Source organism: Passer domesticus, chromosome 17 (genome assembly GCF_036417665.1).
Source record: "Passer domesticus isolate bPasDom1 chromosome 17, bPasDom1.hap1, whole genome shotgun sequence".
In the NCBI taxonomy this organism is placed as follows: domain Eukaryota; kingdom Metazoa; phylum Chordata; class Aves; order Passeriformes; family Passeridae; genus Passer; species Passer domesticus.
In genome coordinates, this window is record NC_087490.1 from 726909 (window position 1) to 748824 (window position 21916).

Genomic DNA, 21916 nt, shown 5'->3' on the forward strand with positions numbered 1-21916 from the left:
TGATGGATGCCTGGGCAAGGCTGAGCATGTTGAGCAGGGCTCTGGGTGTCACTCTTACACGTGTCCTTCTTCAGCAGGAACTTGTAACGGGCAGCTGCCTTTGCCTGCTGTGAATTAAGGAAAACAGATGTGACATTTAAAGCTTCTCATGGCATGGTTGTGTGCTACCTAGAGCTGCATTCTTTCACAAGGTCTGATAAAAATAATGAGCAGGTGAGTCTCCTTGCAATTTCTTGACATTTATTTTCAATGTCCTTAACTGCTTCATTCCCCAGAGTGCTGACAGCAGTACTCACCTGCTCCAGGCAGATGTATTCACAAAGATTTCCTTTTGAGGACCAGATATCCCATGGAATCCCTCCAGGAACTGATCTGAATGAGCCAAACACTCCTGGTTTGTGTCACTGCAAACCTGCAGAGCCACTGGGACATGACTCAAGTAGTGAAGACAGAGCTCAGCTGAGGGAAGTTCAGCCCCAGATTCTGGGCTGTGCCTGGATTTCCTCAAACTCCACATTACAAAATAGGGGCTGGAGCCCCAGCAGAGGCCAAGGGAGCTGGGAAGGGGCTCAGCCTGGAGAAAAGGAGGCTCAGGGGGGACCTTGTGGCTCTGCACAGCTCCTGACAGGAGGGGACAGCCGGGGGGCGTCGGGCTGTGCTCCAGGGAACAGGGACAGGAGGAGAGGGAACGGCCTCAGGCTGGGCCAGGGCAGGCTCAGGACATCAGGGGACATCAGGAGGAATTTCCCCATGGAAATGGTGCTCAGGCCTTGGAACTGCCTAGGGAGGTTTGGAGTGCCCATCCCAGCAGGTGTCCAAGGAAGGCCTGGAGGTGACACCCAGGGCTGGTGACAAGGTGGGGATGGGGCACAGCTGGGATTCAACAGGCTGGGAGTGCTTTTCCTACCTCAGGGATTCTGGGATTCTGGAAAATGTCTGTGAGCACCCAACACACTGAGCCCATCCAGGAGAAAAAGGCCAATGCCAGAGACATCTGAGGGATTTATTTGGGGAAATTGCCTTGGTTTTAAAGCCTGGGTTTCCAGCAGCAATTTGGTGTGGATTCACAGAGTATCACCTTGTAGGTGACCAAGTCAGAGAACTTCCACCTCCATCCTTCTCCTTCTAGGTCCATGACCAACACCCAACTCAGCCTGGCAACTGTGTGGCTTCCAGAGCCCATCCCTGCTCTTGTGCCATGGCAGGGTCTGACAGGAGCCCTCAGCCAGTGCCAGTGTCCCTCCCCAGTGTCCCCCTGCTCTGCCCGCCGTGTCCCTGGGACCTGCCTTTGTCCTTGAAGGGGTCAGGTATCACCCACTGACCTCAGCCTGGGACATCCTCTCCAGAAACCCCCCGGCTCTTCTCAGCAGGGCTCGTTCCACCTCACCCCGACAGCCGTGACTGCACACCAAGTCATGTCCCACATTCAGTGACAGCTGCCCGAGGCATGGACAGCTCCTCCCGAGGGCAGCTCTGATCCCTGCTCTGGGACAGGGACAGGAGCCAGGGAATGGCTGCAGGGCCAGGGCAGCCCAGGCTGAGCTCAGGGAAAGGCTCTTCCCCCAGAGGGTGCTGGCACTGCCCAGGCTCCCCAGGGAATGGGCACGGCCCCGAGGCTGCCAGAGCTCCAGGAGCCTTTGGACAGCGCTGCCAGGGATGGACAGGGTGGGGTTGTTGGGGGTCTGGGCAGGGCCAAGGTGGGCTGGATGATCCCTGTGGGTGCCTTCCAATTTAGGACATTCTGGGATTCTTCTTACTGAACTGGTTTTTGTCAAATCTGGCATTTTCTGGCACATTTCCCTCTATTCAGGAAAGCAGCATTAGCAGGATCACTTTTAGTACCCACTTTTAGGTGCTTGCACTGAAAAAGAAGATGTGCAGATTTTAATGGATAAATCCAGTTTTTCTTTCCTATTTACCCATAATACCAAGGTTTTTCTGTTTCTTCTGTGAAAGCCCAGGTAATGTGAAAGTTCAAAAATTATTTTTTAAAAAGTCCTCACTTTTGATGAAATTTTTTTGATTAAAAATAACCAGGGTTTTTTTTAAAGATTTTTCCAAATGTCCTTGAATTTTACAGATTGTTTTTCCTTTTGCCCCCTTTCCCTCCTTTCTACCCTGCTCCTGAGCCCTGCAAGATAAAGCCTCTTCCCAGTAACCACAAATACCCACAAATTTGACTCCAAGCTGTTTGAACTATTTGTAGGGCTCCTGTTGCCTCTGCTGATGGCAGCAGCCAGGGACCCTGAGCAGGAAAGGAGCAGCCTGTGAGCACCACGCACCAGCTGGGGAGCAGCTTCTGTGGGAGCCTGGCGAGGTCCTGACTCCATCTGGGATGCCAAGGCCAGCCCATAAATCATCCTGCCTGGAGCCCATCCCGGCTGCTGCTCAGCCCACCCCCCTTCCAGGGAACTCCCTGCTCCTTCTTGCATCCCAGCAGCCCCCCAAGGCAGGAGATGGGGACTGGGCCTGTGTTTGCAAATTTGGTTCGATTAATGTTGGGTTAATTAGCTTGAAACACAAAAAAATGTTGTGTTTTTTTTTTTTTTCTGTCATTTTGTGTTTTTTTAATGAGTTCCCAGTGGCACAGTTTGCCACAACTCTCTGACGTCCTGGGAGGCTCTGGGGGGTGCAGTCAGTGCCCTCCTGCCCTGCACTGCCCAGTGACAGCCCCATGAGAGCCCCAGCTCAGCCCAGTGCCATAAAACCCTCGCAGGCGTTGCAGCACCAGGCCTGTGCTTGGAGGGCCCAGGAGAGCAGCACAGCCCCACAGAGGACACCTCCCCAGCTCCTGGTGTCCACTCCACTCTGACCACTGCTCTCAGCCCTGCCAGGTGCCCCCGAGCTGCCCAGGCCCACCCTGCCCACGGCTGACAAACACTGCTGTGGCCACCCCAGCCTCCCCTGGGTTTGGCTCTTCCTGCTGCTGGCCAAGGAAGCTCTGTGTCCTTGCCCTCTGCCTTTGGCCATCTGATGGTCAGGTCTCTGGGGTTTCAAGCCTTGCTCCATACACCAACCTCCCCCAAAAGTCATAGGCGAGCTGCAGGTGACATCCTCTGACTCCAGTGCCTGGAGCTGCCCCAGAGCCAGCCCTGGTCCTGCTGTGTGCTCTGGTGACCTCCCAGGGGCTGTTTGTTCCCAGAGCCAGCTGATCCCTCCTCTCCTCCTGCTCAGGATGCCAAGCTGATTGGATTCAGGGTGCAGGGTGGATTGGCAGGGCAGGGCTGAGACCTGGAAAAGTGAGGGAGCCCAGCAGGGAAACGCAGGATGCTCTCCCAGCTGGGAATCCAGGCCCACAAGGTGTCCCTGAGGGGCAGGATGGAAAATCCAGGTATCTCACCACTGCTGCTGGAAGTAACAGCAGCAGGAATTGTTATAATGCATTTCTAGATCCAGGTGTGATAGAAGCCTTCAGTCAGGGTGGAGCAGAGACCCTGCCCTGCTGTGAGCTGTGGGAATCCTCTGATGGGAGAAGGGTGATGAGGCCCTGGCACAGAGCAGCTGGGGCTGCCCCTGGATCCCTGGCAGTGCCCAAGGCCAGGTTGGACAGGGCTTGGAGAAGGCTGGGACAGTGGAAGGTGTCCCTGCCATGGCAGGGGTGGCACTGGATGGGCTGCAGGGTCCCTTCTCATCCAAACTTTTCAGTGCTTCTGTAAAATTACAAACCCCACAAACCTGGAGAGCACAGAGCAGTTTCTCACCTCCCTGTACTCCACTGGACCAAGGGAACTGCTCTGCCATGCAAAGATCATCAGCTGTTGCAGATAAATTAAGTCCCTTAATCCCTTAAGTGTCTCCAGGCCTTATCTTGAGATGGCATCTTGTACATTTGTGCTGTTTGGATCCTCACTAAACTGCTCTTGGGCAGTGCCAGGAGTGGGTGATGCTGCAGGTGAGAGGCAGATGCCCAGTGTGACAACAGCCAGTTCCTGTGACCCAAGGGGACGTGTATGGCACTGGACAAGGTCCTAGCCAGCCTGTGAGCAGCACAGAGCCTGGGAACACACTTTGCTTGCCTGCTGTGGTGTGTGATTGTGGGTAAGTGTAGTGAGTCTGCAGCCCCAGATTAGATTAAGATTATTTGTAAAGGCTTTTTCTTTACATATGTTTGCCCTTGTGCTGCACATCTGTGGGCAAAGCCTCTTGGAGCTGCTAATCCCCTGCACAGCTGTGCAGGCTGATGTGCTGCTCCTGCCAGGCTGGGCAGCCCTGGCAGTCCAGAGCATCCTCCTTCCTGCATTTAAACTCTGGCAGAGCCTCCCGCTGAGCCTGCAGCATTTCCATGTCCTGGGTCCCCTCCCCTGGGCTTGACTCCAGGTGTACCCCAGGTGCCTTGGGACTCTTCCCCCAGAGGGTGCTGGCACTGCCCAGGCTCCCCAGGGAATGGGCACGGCCCCGAGGCTGCCAGAGCTCCAGGAGCCTTTGGACAGCGCTGCCAGGGATGGACAGGGTGGGGTTGTTGGGGGGTCTGGGCAGGGACAGGGCTGGGCTGGATGATCCTGGGGGTCCCTTCCAGCTCAGGATATTCTATGATTGTGTGAATTCCTTTTGGAGTCAGGTTACAGAATCACACAATCACAGAATGTCCTCCCTGGAAGGACCCACAGGGATCATCCAGCCCAGCTCTGGCCCTGCCCAGAACCCCAACAACCCCACCCTGTCCATCCCTGGCAGCGCTGTCCAAAGGCTCCTGGAGCCCTGGCAGCCTCGGGGCAGTGCCCATTCCCTGTCACTGTGCCAGGAGCTCTCCTGTGCTGCTTTGCAGGTGCTCAGGGGGGCTCTGTGACCTCTTACCTCTGCCCTGGTCCCTGGCATCTCTTCCCCTGAGTTTGCCAGGGTTCCTCAGCGATGCTTGATCAGTTCATCAATGTCTGCTTCAAGTGAAACATTTGCTGAACGCCTGGGATTGGACTCAGCTTTGGGGTGGTGCTGAATTAGGCTCAGGTGAAAGAAGACTGAATATGACACACCAAACATCAGTGAGGCTCCTTCCCTACATCCATTAACTTGGAAAAGGCCTCCAAGATCAAGTCCAACCTTTGATTGAATCCCACCATGGTCACTAAACCATGTCCTAGTTGCCACTTCTCATTCTTTCCCCATTTCCAGGGATGGGGACACCACCACTGCCCTGGCTTTGCTTGGCCAAGCTCCTGCACTCATTCCTTTCTCCAGACCCAGCTGAGAGCTCTCCGGAGGAATCACAAGCTCTTGTTAGAACACACGGGTGACTTTGGCAATTGCTGGCCCAGCTGAGGTGAGCCCTGAGCCTGGAGTCCCCTGTAAGGCAGCACAGCCTCGCAGGAAAGGTTTTTACTCCCAGGGATTCTGAGAATGGCCTGTCTGTGGGGACTGGCAGAGCAGGACACGGGTGACTGTGCCCTGCTGGGAATGGGGTGTCCCCTGCAGCCCTGGGGAGCCTCCAGCTCCTGTGTCCTGCCCAGGGGCACTTTGCCAGGTGTGATTTGGGCAGAACAGTGCAGGGATGGGACACGTGCAGTGACAAACCCTCTCTGGCACCCCTTCCCACCCTGCCCGTCCTCTGCATGGGAAATGCACCTTTAAATAGCTGAGAAGCCCCCTTGACTCAGTGCCCAAAACCATGGTGAGAGAGGCTCCATCAGATCTCCATCTCTGACAAATCAATACTGTCTGGGCACTGGAGATCCCAGCTAAATGAAGTGCTAATTACTAATTTAATAGTCAGAATAAAACTCTCTCAGGTTGTAAAGAGAAAGGCCACTCCCCCTTGAAGATGAACAGAGCAGTGAACAGAAAGATAGGCTAAAATACAATCCAAGAGTTAGAGCATCTTAACAGAATCTTCTCAAAAGGCTGAAGGCACCTCTCAGTCTTTTCTGTGTTTTGTTTCCTCTGTTTGTGGTTTCTTAGAACCAGCAGCTTCCTGTCAAATCCAAAATTTATTGCAAGGAGAATGTTGGTAACAAAAGTTCAAGTGTTGCAGTCAAAATCTGTCTCCTCTTCTTGGAAAGCCCTTGCAAAAAAAACCCACCACCAACACAATGCATAGAAATAAAGCTAACAAATGCAGCATTTGGAGCCAGAAAAATGAAAGCTAAAAGCTGTGGTTGCTCTGCATCTTAATCTCTCTGCCCTGGCTAAGGTTTCCTTTTCCATTAGTGCATTATTTAGCAGCTAAAATGTAAGAGAGGATGGGAGCTGACAGGCAGAGCCTGTTCTGGAGCGCTTACAGGGCTGTGCTTCTCCTGCAGCCGCAGAGCTCACTCCAGGTTTGATGGATCACAGGAAGGAGGGCTCTCCGGGGGTGGATGCAGCGGTTGAACTCGGGAATGGGGCGGGAAGGGACAGCCCAGACCCACGGGTGTGTTTGGGCTGTGGAACGCACAGCCCCTCCAGGGGGGTCCCAGCAGGGCTTGTCTGTCCTTCCTGGGGCTGCAACTCCTCCCACAGAAGAATCAGAGGCTCATGGAATATCCTGAGCTGGAAGGGAGTCACAGGATCATCCAGCCCAGCCCTGGCCCTGCCCAGACCCCCAACAACCCCACCCTGTCCATCCCTGGCAGCGCTGTCCAAAGGCTCCTGGAGCTCTGGCAGCCTCGGGGCCGTGCCCATTCCCTGGGGAGCCTGGGCAGTGCCAGCACCCTCTGGGGGAAGAAGAGCCTTTCCCTGATCTCAAGCCCTGGCCCAGCTCCAGCCTGGGTCCTGTCCTGCACACCACAGAGCAGAGCTCAGTGCCTGCCCCTCCTCTTCCCCAAGAGATTTCTCCTGTGGACACCTGAGCTCCTTCCCTCGGCGCTGTGCTGCCCCTGGGAGCTGAGGAGTCCTGGAGAAGGAGCCCAGGACAAGGTGCCACCTGTCAAACTGGAGAACAGGGCACACTGCTGTGCCAGCTTCTGCCCGTGGCAGCACCAGAGCACCCTCCAGCCCTCCCTGTGACCCCTCAGCCGTGGCTGGGGAGGAGCACTGGAACTGGCAGTGCCTGGCACATTCCCAGCCATTCCTGGGCCCTGGCATCCCTGCATTGGCTCCATGTGCTGGGAAACCCAGTGCCCAGTGCCAGCACAGGTCTGCACATGGGCTGTCCTCACCGGGCTCAGCAGCAGGGCAGGTGACAGCTCCAGGAGCTCCTCCTGGGCCTGTTTCTCCCCTGGAAGCTGTTCTTCCCTCTTCTCTGGGCTCCAGGGCTGCCTGGGCTCTGCCAGCCCCACCAGGCAGGAGGCACAGCCATGTACAGTGCTGGTATCGACGTGCCCCGATATTCATGGCCCCATAAAGCTGTTTTATGGTGATATAATAACCCTAAATATGGCACTATTGGCAACAGAGAGTTCGCAGTTCTGAGTGCTCTACACTCGGTGAAATAAATGCCTCCCAGTCATCAATAGAGGAGCTGGAAGGAGTCAAGCAAACAGCAGCTTTTCCATCCCTCTCCCGCTGCAGCTTCACAAGGTATCAATATATCTATTGGAGTCCTTTGTGAGCAAGACATAAATCTGGGCGTTTGTTTGCCGGGAACAAATGCTTTATTATTAGCAAATTGTAAAGCAGGGGCGAAGCACTCTGCTAACAAGTGCCCGATCTGCAATGCTAATGGCAGCTGGCTCCAGCTCACACTCACGCCCCTCCTGTAAACACCTCCGTGGGAGTGAGCAGCATCTCCCGCTGACTGATAGCCCAGCCTTCCCCTCCCGCTCCTGCTGCCGCTTCAGCTGCCGAAAATAAGCTCTGCAATCGCTCCAGGCCTGGCAGACGAGCACGGGGAAGAGCTGGGCAACGCTCTCCACTCTGAGTGGCAGCGGAGCGTTTTGACATCTTGCCAGAATTCCTGAAAAAGGAAGGGGGAAAATCCATTTTCTTTCCTTTTTTTTTTTTTTTTCAGGCTGTTGTTATCAGCAGTGAGTGGGGAGCTGTGTTTGCCAGGAGCTGCGAGGCTGGCAGGCTGCTCTCCACCCATGTGGGGCGGGGAACACGCTGGGAGATGTTCTAGGCTTGCTGCAGGGCTCTCCAAAATCCTGAGTGATCAGAGCCCACTTCAGTTGCAGGTCCACTTCAGGACCTGCTGCAGTTGGAACATCCAGACAGGACTATCAGGGAAACCCCAGGGGACAGGGGACACCATGAGCTGTCAGCACCTTTGGGAACTTCCCCAGCCCCACTCCTCCTTCAGAGGAGCTCAGCTCAGCCCCGGTTCAACAGGAAAACCCCCTCGGTCTTGACCACCTCCCTGGGAAGGGGAACAGCCCCAGGGTGCTGCCACAAGGTCCTGAAACTGCAGTTTAAGTGAGGTTCCCTCTTGGTTTTTTATTTTCCAGTGCATCGCCATCTGCTCTGGGGGCCAGCCCAGCCATGAGCAGCAGACATTGCATGCACTTTAAAGGGCAGGAGTGCTTCCACTGTGAGCTGAAGGGCTGCTGGCATGCTCAGCCTGGAGCCCATCTTCCCCTTCCAGTGCTGCAGGGAGCCTGCAGCAGCGTGGTTTGCAGAGCTGGGATGTTCCCAGCAGCTCCTCGGGAGCACTGCAGAAGGCACCACCACCCACTCCTGCCAGGGAACAGCAAACATGGCCAGATATTTGCAAGCTCCACTTGGAGTGCTTTGAAACACCTTCTCAAGTCAGTTTTGGTAAAGCTCTCAGTGATCTTCCCCACTGCAAGAATGTTTTATGTATTTCAGAGCACTTTGTCACACATACACAGGAAGGTGCCCTTCATAGATGGCTTCTCTGTTGCTTTAGGGTGACATCAAGCTGTCCATGCGATTCACAGAGCTTCTGGAGCTGGAGGAAGAGCAGCCCCAGACACCAAAATTCCTTCCACACTCAGGCAGTGGTGCAAGAGCTTCCCAGGCTGCAGTTTTCCAGGGCCTCCACAAGGCTCTGTTGGGGCAGAGCTGAGCATGGTCCCTGCAACAGCTGAGGGACATGGAGGAATTCCCAGGGGCCTCCTCTTGCTGCTGTGCTGGGAACTCAGACAGCCACGTGGCACCAACCAGACACACACCTGGGCATGTGCTCAGTCCTATTTTTCTGCCCTCTGCCCATTCTGAGGTGAGGAATGGCCTGTGAGGAGCTGAGGCGGGGTGGGATTGAGCCTCAGGCAGGTTCCTGCATGGTGTGATGGCTTCCTTGGCTCCCTGTCCTCGGGACTGCATCCCAGGGGAACAAGGAAATGGCAGGAGAGCAACAGCAGAACTGTGAAAGGTGAGAAAAGAATGCTGGGGGGGGTGGGGGGTTAGCCAAAGGGCCAGCTGGGCTCTGGGCTTGGAAAAACCTCAGGAGGAGGGATAAGGAATCCCTGCTGTCCTTGCCATGCCAGCATCCATCTAGCAGGGGCTGCCAGCAGTTGCCTCCTCGTACCTGCCCTGTTCGTGCACTGCTCCCCGAGCATCACTCCTGATGCAGAGATGGAGCTGGGAGATGGCCTCAGCCCCATTCCACAGGGAAAAGCCCCTTCCAGCCCTGCCCATCCTCCTCGGGATGCCCAGGGCAGCAGCACATCTTCCACACTGCCTCTGCCTCCAGCCCATCTGCAAACAACTCAGAGCTGCAGTACCCAGCAGAAATGTCAGGCTGGACACCAACAAAAATTTCCTTATGGAAAGGGGGGGTCAGGGCTTGGCAGGGGCTGGTTCAAGGCAGGCCTGGATGTGACACTCAGTGCTCTGGCCTGGTGACAAGGTGGGGATTTGGAACAGGTTGGAATCAATGACCTTGGAGGGCCTTTCCAGCCTAAGTGATTCTGGGATTCTGCGAATAAAGCCAAGGTTCTCACTTCCAGCAGATTCTGGGCAAAGCCTCCAGCCCTGCAGGAATCTCTCATGGAGAAAAGAAGCCAAAATTGCATTTCCTGCAGCACGGAAATGCTCAGGGCTGTCTTGCCTGGCACCTGCAGCAGTCTCAGCTTCGTGCTGGCTGCCTGATGTTCCCAGAATCTCATTGATCAACACACAGACCCCGTGGCAGCAGCCCTGTGCCAAGCCCTGGCAGCGCTGCCCTTGGAGGGGACAGAGGTGACAGCGGGGCTCCAAGTGGTGCCCTGTCCTCAGCCTGCCACTCCCCAGCTCACAGTGCAATTCCTGCCTCCCTCATTCCCCACTCCCCAGCTCACAGTGCAATTCCTGCCTCCCTCACTCCCCATTCCCCATTCCCCAGCTCACAGTGCAATTCCTGCCTCCCTCATCCCCATTCCCCAGCTCACAGTGCAATTCCTGCCTCCCTCATTCCCCATTCCCCAGCTCACAGTGCAATTCCTGCCTCCCTCACTCCCCATTCCCCAGCTCACAGTGCAATTCCTGCCTCCCTCATTCCCCACTCCCCAGCTCACAGTGCAATTCCTGCCTCCCTCACTCCCCATTCCCCATTCCCCAGCTCACAGTGCAATTCCTGCCTCCCTCACTCCCCATTCCCCAGCTCACAGTGCAATTCCTGCCTCCCTCATTCCCCATTCCCCAGCTCACAGTGCAATTCCTGCTTCTTATCCCACCATCCCGCGTTCCCGTCCGGCCCAGTGCAGTTCCTGCCTCTCCTGATCCCAAATTCCCGCATTCCCTCATTCCCGTCCGGCCCAGTGCAGTTCCTGCCTCTCCTGATCCCGAATTCCCGCATTCCCGCGTTCCCTCATTCCCTCATTCCCGTCCGGCCCAGTGCAGTTCCTGCCTCTCCTGATCCCGAATTCCCGCATTCCCGCATTCCCGCGTTCCCTCATTCCCTCATTCCCGGCCGGCCCGGTGCAGTTCCCGCCGTAGCCGCACAGATGGCGTCGGGCCCGGCCGTGCGAGCGCGGCTCTGCAGGCCCGGCCGGGCCGCACACGGACACCAGCCCCGCAAAATGCCGGCTTAGCGCTCGGTGGCCTGGCAGATTGCTCTCCGTTCCGTGCTCAGCGCTGTCACTCTTAAAATCCACTTCAGCGCTGGCACGCAGCATCATCTCCTGCTGTAAAATCCCTGTCTGCCGTGGCACCCCCGTGAGGGGGCTGTGGCTGCTGCCTCTGGGGCTGCCGGACATGAGCACGGTGCTGCAGCTCTGCCCGGCGCTGTCCCTGCACCGGTGCTGCAGCTCTGCCCGGCGCTGTCCCTGCACCGGTGCTGCAGCGCTGTTTTGTACAGTCCCTGCACCGGTGCTGCAGCTCTGCCCGGTGCTGTCCCTGAACCGGTGCTGCAGCTCTGCCCGGCGCTGTCCCTGCACCGGTGCTGCAGCTCTGCTCGGTGCCGTGCCCGCACCGCTGCCCTCCCGTGCCCCCCGGGCAGCAGGGCCGGCCTCCAGCCCCTGCCAGGCTCCTCGGTCCCTGCCAGCTCCCCCGAGGCCTGCCCCGCTGCTTCCTTGAAACTTGTCCTGTACTTTACTTTGAATGCAGCAGGGAGTCAGAATTCCGCCCACTGTTCCCTTCTATTCTTGGCCCTCCGCTTCCCTCACCTCCCAACCAAAATCTGTTCTTCTTCTGAAAATGGCTTTGATTTTCTGACGGCGAGAAGGCAGCTCTCCCACGGGGGCTGGGGCCGTGGGCTGGTGCCCCCCGCTCCGAGCAGCCCGGGCCAGGGGCTGCCCCTGCCCTGCTGACCCCTCTCTCCAGCCACGCTCTGCTCTGCCTGCTGGCAGCAGTTCTGCGGCTCCTCCAAGCCCTGCTTGTTGCATTTGCCGCCTGCTTGTGCCAGCACTGCTAAATTTACGGGATTGTTGCTGGGAATTAGCGGTGTGTCCGTGTTTTCCTCCCTCCCTTCCTGCCTGCGATTGCCGGGCAAGGCGGAACGCGCTGTTTGTCCCCTTTCCAAGCGGCTCTGTCGAATCAACAAGAACAGATTATTCATCTGCTGCGGGAGGCTAATTGCAAACAGCCAGGAAACAGAGGATGATTTCATTGGGAAGGAATGGGCAGCGCTGGCCCTGCCCCGCTTGGCAGCACGGGTCAAACCTGAGCTCATACCTGAGCGCAGCCCTGGTGCCAGCAGCCTCTGATGGCTTTGGGGTCCCACGAACAGGGACCCTGCTCAGCAAGGCAGCAGCACAGCCCCATCAGTCCCAGTCCAAGCAGCACCTGCAGCCAGAAACTCCTCCAGCTCAAGCCCAGGCACATCTGTAGCACCTGCACCAGCTCCCTGAGCTCCTGAGCCTGCACTGGGGGAATTCTCAGGTGCTCTTCAGAGCTCTGAGGTCTCTGGAACACAGAACCCCCAAACCAGCATCTTTGTGCTGTGCATTTTACATCCTTAGCCAAGAGGCAGCACAAACAGCAGCCCCAGGGCAAGACGAGCATCATGGAGGTTTCTCCAGTCCAGGAATGTGGAAGGGTTTGCTGGAGATGTGGTTTGTGTGTCATTGTCACAGCCACTCCTGGTGGCACCTGAGCTGCACACATTTATGACATTGGCCCTGCAGGAGCAGCATGTCCTGAGTGTCCTGAGTGCTGCCCCTGCTCAGGGCCTGGCCAGCACGGCCTCAGGAGTGCTGGTCCTGCAGGACATGGAGCCATGGCATTGGATTCCCAGCCCTGGTGCTGCTGCCAGGGCTCTGAACCAGCAGCTGTTCTGCAGAGTCAAGTTGCAATGAGAGGAGCTGATTTCCATGGGCCGCTGAGCCTTCCCACAGAGCTGCATTCTGCTTTCCTGCAGCCTTCTGGCTTTTCCTGAAAACCGCTTGCTTTAGGAAGCTACGTGGGCACTTGGCTTTTCGTGGGGCACTCTGCAGGAACAATTCTCAGCTGTCACTTCAGTGTCTGCACTGCTCTGGGCAAGGGTGGGTGATGGAGGGGCCACCAGACCAGGGGAGTTCCGAAGGTGGCCTGATCCCAGGAGCCCTTCTAGGCTCAGGCTGCTGCCAAAACCACACCTCCTTCTCACTGTTCTCCGTGGTTTTTTGCCAAAGCACTCAATTCCATGGCTTTCATTTGCCACTTCCCCTGTGGAATTGGGTGCCCAGATGTTCCCCTGCCCCTTGCCAGCAGAGCAAAGCCATGGCCTTCACAGGGATGTTTCTCAAGCCTTCATTAACAGCTGGTTCTACAGTGCTGACAGCGTTTTCTTGGGGTTATTTCTTAAAGCTGAAATAGTTCTTGTAAAGCCTTGAAGGTTCCAGCACATCCCCTGGAAAACCTCTGTGGTCCAGAGCAGCAGCAATGCCCCAGTAATTCCGTGCCTGGTGAGCAGGGTGAGCTGGGCTCTAACACAGCAGCTCCACGAGGCCAAACCCGGCATTTGCTGGGATCATGGCAGTTTGGGACAATAATTGCCAAATGGGATCAAAGACAAATCCACCAGATTTGAGCTGTTCGAGTATTCCTGCACTCCCTTGAATACAGACCAAGTCTCAACACAGAAAAAAGGTTTGAAAAAATCCAGCTTGCCACAGGTTCTCTCCAGGTGCTATCTGGGGTCAGGTTCAGTCTAAAATCTCCTTGGAGTGGGAGCAATACTTTGGTTCTCCAATCTTCTGCCCAGTTTGGCATGGTCAGTACTGGAGGATTCTGCTCTGAACTTTGCCCTTCCCTGCAGTCCCACACATTACACTTTCAGGAAAACACACTAGAATTGTATTTACTTGTTCAATCCTAACTAAAGAAGACAACACTGCTTTACCCCTCTCTGAAATTCCTCAGTGTGCTCCAGTCCACTCTGCTGCTTTCCGTGGGGAGGTTGAAGACTTGGGACTGACTAAAAGGGCTAAAAAACTGAAGCGCTGGACTGTGGCACCTGGAGATCCGCAGGGCAGAGTGACAAAGCTGCTTAAACCTGGTCTGTCCCAGCTGAAGATCCTGCCTAGGGGCCCCCAGGAGCAGCTCAAGCCAATCTTTGCAGATAGCTGAACAAGTAATCCCTGCTCTGCCCCAGCTTCCCATCTTGCACCTTCCTCCAGCTCCATAGTCTCTCTTTTCCATGAGCAGTTTTTCTGCTCTTTAGCACCAAGCCATGCCAAGTGCCATGCCAGTCCCAGACTCATCAGGGAGCTGTGCAGGGGGTGGCACACAGAGTCCCTCACATCCCTTGGGCACAGCCTGCTCATGGCTCCCTTTGCCTGGGGCCAGGGGGGTTCCTCCTGTGGTGCCCCAGGCACCTCCAGGCTATTCTCAGGGATCTCCTTCTTCCTCAGAGCCGATTTCTCCTCCTCAGGCTGTTTGGAAGGTTTTAAAGGGTGTCTGGGCACAGTTCTGGTGCATCACACCATACCCAGCCCCTCCAGTGCCCCTACCCAGGACTGTCACGCCATGGTGGCACATCTGTGTGTCCCACATGGTCTGGTCCAGCTTGAAGTTGTGATTTGCCTCTAGCCTGCCCTGCTCCCCTATCCCTGTGTCCTCTCCTTCCCCCATTCCCCATCCCCCTCCTGCCCCAGGGTGGTTCCCTTTGCTCTTTGTTGATGACAGCAGCGAAAGGGGAAGAATCCAATTTTTGGCCTGGAATAGATTGACCTCCAGTGCCCCTGGACAGCCCATGGAGCTGGTCCATGTTTGGTGGCAGATCCCCATCCGTGGGGGCAGAAGAGCTGCCCAGGTGTGGATAGGACACCCTGATGTGTCTCACACCCCTGTGCCTGCCCCAGCACAGCTCTGCTCAAGGTGCAGGAGCATCCCCGGAAGCCTCTGCAGGCCCTAGAGATTTTCAAGTTAAGACATGAGCTAGAGGAGTAATCCAAAATGAATAATTTATTTTGGTGAATTTTCCTTCCCTCTGTTTACAGATTGTCTCAGAGCAGATTGCAGCTTTCACACCTCAATTCATTATTGGAAACTATTTGCAGATAGTTCCCGGTCTGCAACTCATTTGCTAACTCTGCTGGGAGCACTGCAGATCTGAAATCAGAGCTGCTGTGACTGGTCAGGTGGTGCTGCCATGCTCTCATTCCTCTGTGACATCTCTGATGCTCGGGATGGGGCTGCAAGGGCGGCTGCTCCCCGGCACAAATCCCATGCTCATTTTCTGCCAGGGCTCTCCAGCAGCCTTCCCGCAAGTCCCTGCAGCTGCCACAACAGCCAGGAGCCTTGGGAGAGGAGGGGTCAGCCTGAAAAATACACAAGGAAATGGAAAACAAACAAACAAACAAATAAAGTGAGGAGGAGGAGGAGGCACGTCCCAGTGCCTCGAGGCAGAGGAAGTCTGGGCAGCAATGTCCATCCCACCGCTGGATTGGAGGAAAACACAAAGCTGAGCCCTCAGATAACAGACAGATGACCCATGGATTACAGCCCACCCCACCAAGTGCTGCCCCTGGGAACTACAGAGCCCCTGGAACGCAGAGCTCAGAGCAGCGACCCCAGCTGGGTCCTACAGGTGTGACTGTGCTGCCTAGAAACAAAAGAGGAAACCTTGTAACAGTGCTAAAATAGTAAATTAAAGCAGACCTCTATTTGGAAGCTTCCAGGAGTCCCAGTGGTCATGGGCACACCCAGTATTGTATTTTTACAATTTTTAGAGGTTTAACAAATTAGCATATCTAACAAATATTGTCCAATTAGAAGAACAGTTGGTTAGGTAATTTTCCCCCCAAGTACTGCCCCACTGGAGTTGGTCCAGGGCTTTTTTGCCTCACTTCTTGTTATGTCTTCTCAAATTGTGATTAGAAAATGGAATGTTCTTCTTGTCGGTCCTCTACTTGAAAATAAGACTAAACCATATTCCAGGAATGTGTTAGAAGGTTAGCTTCGTACTCTGAAATCTAAGAGAAAGGATAGGAAAAATACCAGGAGCTGTATAAACACATTTTAATGGTGTACAAAGTCACAAATACATGAAAAATACAGAAAAAGCGAAAATGTTCAGGCATCAACTGGGCTGGAGTGGCCATTCTTCAACTGCTGCTCCCAGGACTCTTCCCACTCCTTGGCTGTGTGTCCAACACACACCCAGACTGCAAGGTGTGCTCGCCAACTGGGGACACCCAGCACTCCCAGTTCAGCCCAGCCCCAGCACCCGTGGAACGCACAGGGCTCCCCTGGCCCAGCTCTGTGGAGGAGCAGCTTTTGCTGTCAGGTCTTCGTTCAGATTTTGCTGCACATCTCCCCCTCCCCTTGGCACCCCCTGCATGTGCAGAATCTCTGGGGTGGGCTGGCCCCAGCTGGATGTTGGGTGCCCACCAAAGCTGCTTTATCAGTGCCCTCTGCAACTGGAAAGGGGAGAGAAAATAAAGGGAGAGGTAAACACTGGGAGAGATCCCTCCCTGGTCATCATCACAGGCACAACAGCCTGAACCTGGGGATAGTGAGTGAATTTATTACCAAAAAATCAGAGCTGGACAATGAGAACAAAATTAATCTTAAAAACAGCTTTCTCCCACCTCTCCTTCCTTCCTGTTCTCTCTGCTCTGGAGCCAGGCTGGGAGAGCTGGGGGTGCTCACCTGGAGAGGAGAAGGCTCCAGGGAGAGCTCAGAGCCCCTTGCAGGGCCTGAAGGGGCTCCAGGAGAGCTGGAGAGGGACTGGGGACAAGGGATGGAGGGACAGGACACAGGGAATGGCTTCCACTGCCAGAGGGCAGGGATGGATGGGATATTGGGAATTAGGAATTGTTCCCTGGCAGGGTGGGCAGGCCCTGGCACAGGGTGCCCAGAGCAGCTGTGGCTGCCCCTGGATCCCTGGCAGTGCCCAAGGCCAGGCTGGACACTGGGGCTTGGAGCAGCCTGGGACAGTGGAAGGTGTCCCCCAGACCTTTCTGGGATTCCCTGCCTGTTCCCAGCTGTTCACAGTGAGTGCAGGGCGAGCTCAGGGCAGCCCCAAGCCCAGTGGGACCCCTCAGGCAGGTGAGTCTCCCCCAGGCTGGAAAGGGAGCAGCTTTCTGCAAGAGACACCTGCATAAATCAGCAGTCCTTCCTGCACAGCCTTCTGAAGGATTCCTGGCACATCCCAATCTCAGCAGCACCGCCAGGACCAGGTGGGAACCTTTTACAGAGGGGATTGATGTGTCAGGCTGGAGCGGTGCGGGGATGATTTACAGGAACAACTCGTCCACGCCGACCCCATTGCTCAGGCAGGAGAGGCTGAAATGTGAGGGAAATCACGGAGCAGGAGCTGCCAGGGCCATCACTCACTGCTGGGAGCAGCAGCCTGGGGATCGCTGGAGAGGCAGGGCTGGGTGCACTGACAGAGGTGCACACTGCACAGGAATGTTCCTGGTCTCTTCCCAGACCTCACCTATCCTGGCATTCCCAGGAAACCCTTCTGTTTCTTCAGAGCAGAGGTGCCATGAGCTGACAGAGGGGAGCTTCTCTCTCCCTGCTTTGCCCTGCCCAGCGCGGCTCTGGTGCAGTGTTTCATGGCCGGGGGAGCAAAGCAGCCCAGGGAGCAGCACAGACACTCGGTGCCTCTCCCTGAGCTGCTGAGCTGAGCAGGGATGGAGCGCACTGCCCACCAGGGCTGGAGCCAGGCAGAGCTCACACCAGGCCCAGGGCCAGCCAGCAGCTCCTGCCATGTCCTGTGTCCCTGCACAGCACCCAGGGGTGGCCAGCCATGCCTCTGTTCTCTGGGCACTGGGCTGGCCCTGCCAGTGCTGGCCCTGGGCAGCCTCTGAGGTGCTCTGGTACCAAGAGCTCACTGACTGCAGGGGAGAAACCAGGCCTGGCATCACCTGTGTGAGCTGGAGGGACCCACAGGACCATGCCCTGCCCTGCCCAGGCCCCCCAACAACCCCACCCTGGGCATCCCTGGCAGTGCTGTCCAAAGGCTCCTGGAGCTCTGGCAGCCTCGGGGCCGTGTCCATTCCCTGGGGAGCCTGGGCAGTGCCCAGAACCCTCTCAGGGAAGAGCCTTTCCCTGATCTCAGCCTGAGCTGCCCTGGCCCTGCAGCCATTCCCTGGCTCCTGTCCCTGTCCCAGAGCAGAGCTCAGTGCCTGCCCCTCCTCTTCCCTAGGAAATTCCTCCTGTGGACACCTGGGCTCCTTCTCTCTGTGGCACACTTCCTGTGGGAGCTGAGGAGTTCTGGAGAATGATCCCAGAACAAGGTCCCACCTGCCATAACTCCACATCAACTGCTCATACAGTTATGTGTAAAATGCCTGTTTTATATTGTAAATGTTTGGTGTGCAGGTAGGATGGTTCAGTCTTGGTACTCTGTTCTGCTGGAAGAGTCACTCTGCCAGCACAGAACATCTCTGCCCACAGCAGTGCATCAGTTCAGGCACTGAAAATGGAGCAGGAGCTGCTCTGGGTGCCTGGATAAATCCTGTCAGCACAGATCCTCCCCAAGTACTCCCCTGGCCCAGGAGCCCTGCTGGTGTGGAGCCTCCCAGTGCCTCCCAGTCTGCAGGGGCCAAGCTCCAGCTGCTGGAAATGCCCAGGAAAGAGCCATGGTCTTGGTGCTCTTCACAGAAGTCAACAGGTAGAAGGTGTCAAACAAACTTTGTCAGTAGTGCAGCGGTGGTGGCTCTGGGGAGCCCTTTTCTCTGTAGGTGAGAGTGTGCCCCGTGGGGTGCCCAAGCCTGGCCTCAGAGCAGGGGGAGACTGCTTTAAAAAGATCTTCTTGTGTCTCTGCAGGGTGACTCTTCCAGAGGGATGGTTACTACTGGAGCCGGTGACATTCCCCCTGCTGCTGCTTGCCCATCTCCTCCTGTCTCCTGTGAGCACAGGCAATGCCAGAACTTGGCAGAGACTCAATACAGAGTCCCAGGATGTTCTGGTCTGGAAGGGGCCTTAAGAGAGCATCTGGTCCCCCTTCTACTAGAAAGAGAAAAAAACTGGTCTTTTGGTGTCCTTTTCTGCCTCCTTGCTCCTCTCAGAGATGTTTCTAGGTGCTCCCAGCCACATCAGACACAGGACAGGGACAGCCACAGGCCATGGGGAAGTAAGGTGAAAAGCCTTTACTGGACCAGAACAAAATACACTTTATTCAATATTGGGATTCAGGTGTCAATTCCTTTAGGCTCTGTTAAAAAAGAAAGAGGTGGGTGCGAGCACAGCAAAGGGCAATGAATTCCCATTTCATGTGCCCTACTTCCCCACATCCACCTCTCTCAGTGCCCACAGGCCCAGGAATGTGCCCTACATCATTTGGGAGCCCTGTGCTCACAGCTGAAGCGAGCAGGGAGGAATGGCACTTTGCAAACAAGACTCCCAATGTGCAGGAAGAGAATTGATCCTGGTGTGATTAAGCATCAGGTAGAGATGAACATATAATTATCCAGTCAAAGCAAGGTGGCTTCATCTCAAGGAGGCTGGCTCCTTTCCAGACTGACTCCCACTGCAATTGTGAGCACCCTGGCTCCCCCAGGAGATCTCCTGCTTGGGACTCCTCTCCTTCACCCAGCTCTTGCTGGACACCCCCTTGCCACACAGAGAAAGGGGAAGCACAGATGCCACACAGAGAAAGGGGAAGCATGGATGTCACACAGAGAAAGGGGAAGCACAGATGCCACACAGAGGAATGGGAAGCACAGCTGTCCAGCACGGGGCACACGGCAGAGCCAGTTCCCTGTGTCTTGTCACACGGGCCTGGAGACAGGGCCAGCCCGAGGATGCTGTGGAGCATCACTGCATGCCAAGGTCACAGCCCCACGCTGCCTCATGGTGACCTCTGTCACAACTGCTGGGTCAAACAGCCCAAGGAGGGGCAGGAATCTGCAGCAGGAGTCAGCCCCAGCCCTGTACAGATGTGCTCTCTCCATTTCCAGATTAACCTTTCAGAAATGTCAGCCAAACAACCTCTGCCTCCCTGGTACAACCTGGAATTTTCGGGCCTGTGACTAGAGCTTCAATTAACTCCTTCAGTGCTCCTGCTCACCTTCCAGCCTTCTCCCAGGAAATGTCAGCTCCAGGGTCCTTTCTTCTGCGGCTATTTTGATGCCCCACACATCGGTGACCTCTCTGCCCTGCTGCACCACTCGGGATGGTGGAGTCAAAGGGCACTGCTGAAACAGGAGTGCTTGCAGGTGTGTTCAATAGGAGGAGCAGCACGTTCCTAACCTGTGCTAGCTGGGCTGCCACTGCAGCAATAGCAGGCAGGGTGGGATCATCCTCCCTCCCCGAAGACATCCATAAACCAACAACAGTGTGCTGCAGCAGATTGCACAGGAATGTTCCTGGTCTCTTCCCAGACCTCACCTATCCTGGCATTCCCAGAAAACCCTTCTGTTCCTTCAGAGCAGACTTGCCATGGACTGGCCCAAGCACCCAAGAGTGACTGAAGTGTCCCAGCTGTGGCCCAGCTGTGGCCACACTGCTCCTCTGTCAGCACATTCATGAAGAGCTCTCCTGTTCATTAAGTGTGTACAGGACTCCTGGAAAATCCTGGATGGGCAGGATGCAGCTGGGAGTCACCCAGAGCAAACAGAGGGAAGGGGGCAGGCAACGCAGAAGGGGCAGGGAAGATCGGCAGATGCCTGAGCTGGGCTGGAGGTGTGGGAAGGAAGAGGATTAGGGAATCCTAATCTGCAGGAGCAGAAAGAGAGTGTCCAGAGGGAGCACCCTGCCCTCCCCAGGTGCCACCTGCCCTCTCCAGGGGGCTGGAGGAAGGGGCTGCACAGAACTTCACATCTGCAGTTAGAGGGTGTCTGGACAGCTCCTCTGGATGATTTTCAGATGGGGTTTCAAGGAGCTAATGAAGGTATCCCTGCCCACAGGAGGGATTGGAACCAGATGAGCTTTAAGGTCCCTTCTAACCCAACCCATTCTGTGATTCTGTGATTCTGAGCCCAGCACCTTGGGCTAGCGGAGGCTGTTGGCACAAATAAGGCCCACACTGAGTAAATCACCCCCATCTGCCCCAAGTGTCCAGCTGTGTGCCTTTGGCTGAGTTTCTTTTTTTCATAGATGATTGTGGGCTGGGTCAGTTGAGACACCCTCAGCCTCTGGGTGTGGTGAGAGGTTTTACACACAGGAGAAACTGAACCCTGGCTCACCTTGCAGTGATGCCTACATGGAAAGGTGGAAACTGGGCAGGCCTTGGAGGGATGTGGTTGTGACAACAACCCTAAGGGCAAGCTGGAAGAGATAGGCAATATTGGGGTGACAAACCCAGTGAGGGATGAAGGCTCAGTAGCATTTCTATTCCTGGTGTACATAGGTAAAGATAATTACACACATTGTAGAATGTCAGAATGGATTGGGCTGGAAGGGACCAGCTCGTTCATTCCCACCCCTGCCATGTCAGGGACACCTTCCACCGTCCCAGGCTGCTCCAAGCACTGTCCAGCCTGGCCTTGGGCACTGCCAGGGACCCAGGGGCAGCCACAGCTGCTCTGGGCACCCTGTGCCAGGGCCTGCCCACCCTCCAGACAACAATTCTTTAGTCCCAGTATCCCACCCATCCCTGCCCTCTGGCAGTGGGAAGCCATTCCCTGTGTCCTGGCATTCCAGTTCTTGATGAAAAGTCCCTCCCTGGCTTCCTTGCAGCCCATTCAGACCCTGAAAGGTTCTGTGAGGTCTCCACACAACCTTCTCTTCTCCAGCCTGAACAACCTCAGCTCCCAGCCTGGCTCCACAGGGGAGGAGCTCCAGTCCAGACCTGCTCCCAGAGTTCCATGTCCCGTATGTTGGGGGCGCCAGGACTGTATGCAGAGTTCCAAGTGGGGTTTCACATGGATACACACATATCCACACAGTGTCCGCTGCTCTGGTGGCAACTGAACCTCTGCCTAGCACGGACAGAGCCACCACCTCCCCATATTGGGGATGTTCAGCTTTCCCCGGCACAATCCTTCCCTCCTCCTTTCCTCACTGAGCAAATGAGTTCACTTAATAAAAATCCATCTTTCTGCTTCCCAGACGGGACGGCTGCAGATGGGATCTACCTGTGCAGGAGCCCCTGTCCCTCCAGGCCAGGGAAGGGGGCCGGAGGGCTCAGCAGGGTGGAAATCCAACTTCACCCTGCTTCAGCTACAGCAGCTCATGCTCTTTGGGTAAACTGAGGCGAGCTGCTGTCCTTCGTGCACGCGGGAGAGTGATCCCAAAGGGCAGGGATGGCGAGAGGGCTCAGCCACAGGGAGGAGGTCTCCTTCGGGCTGTACCCAAGGGCTCTCTCACATCC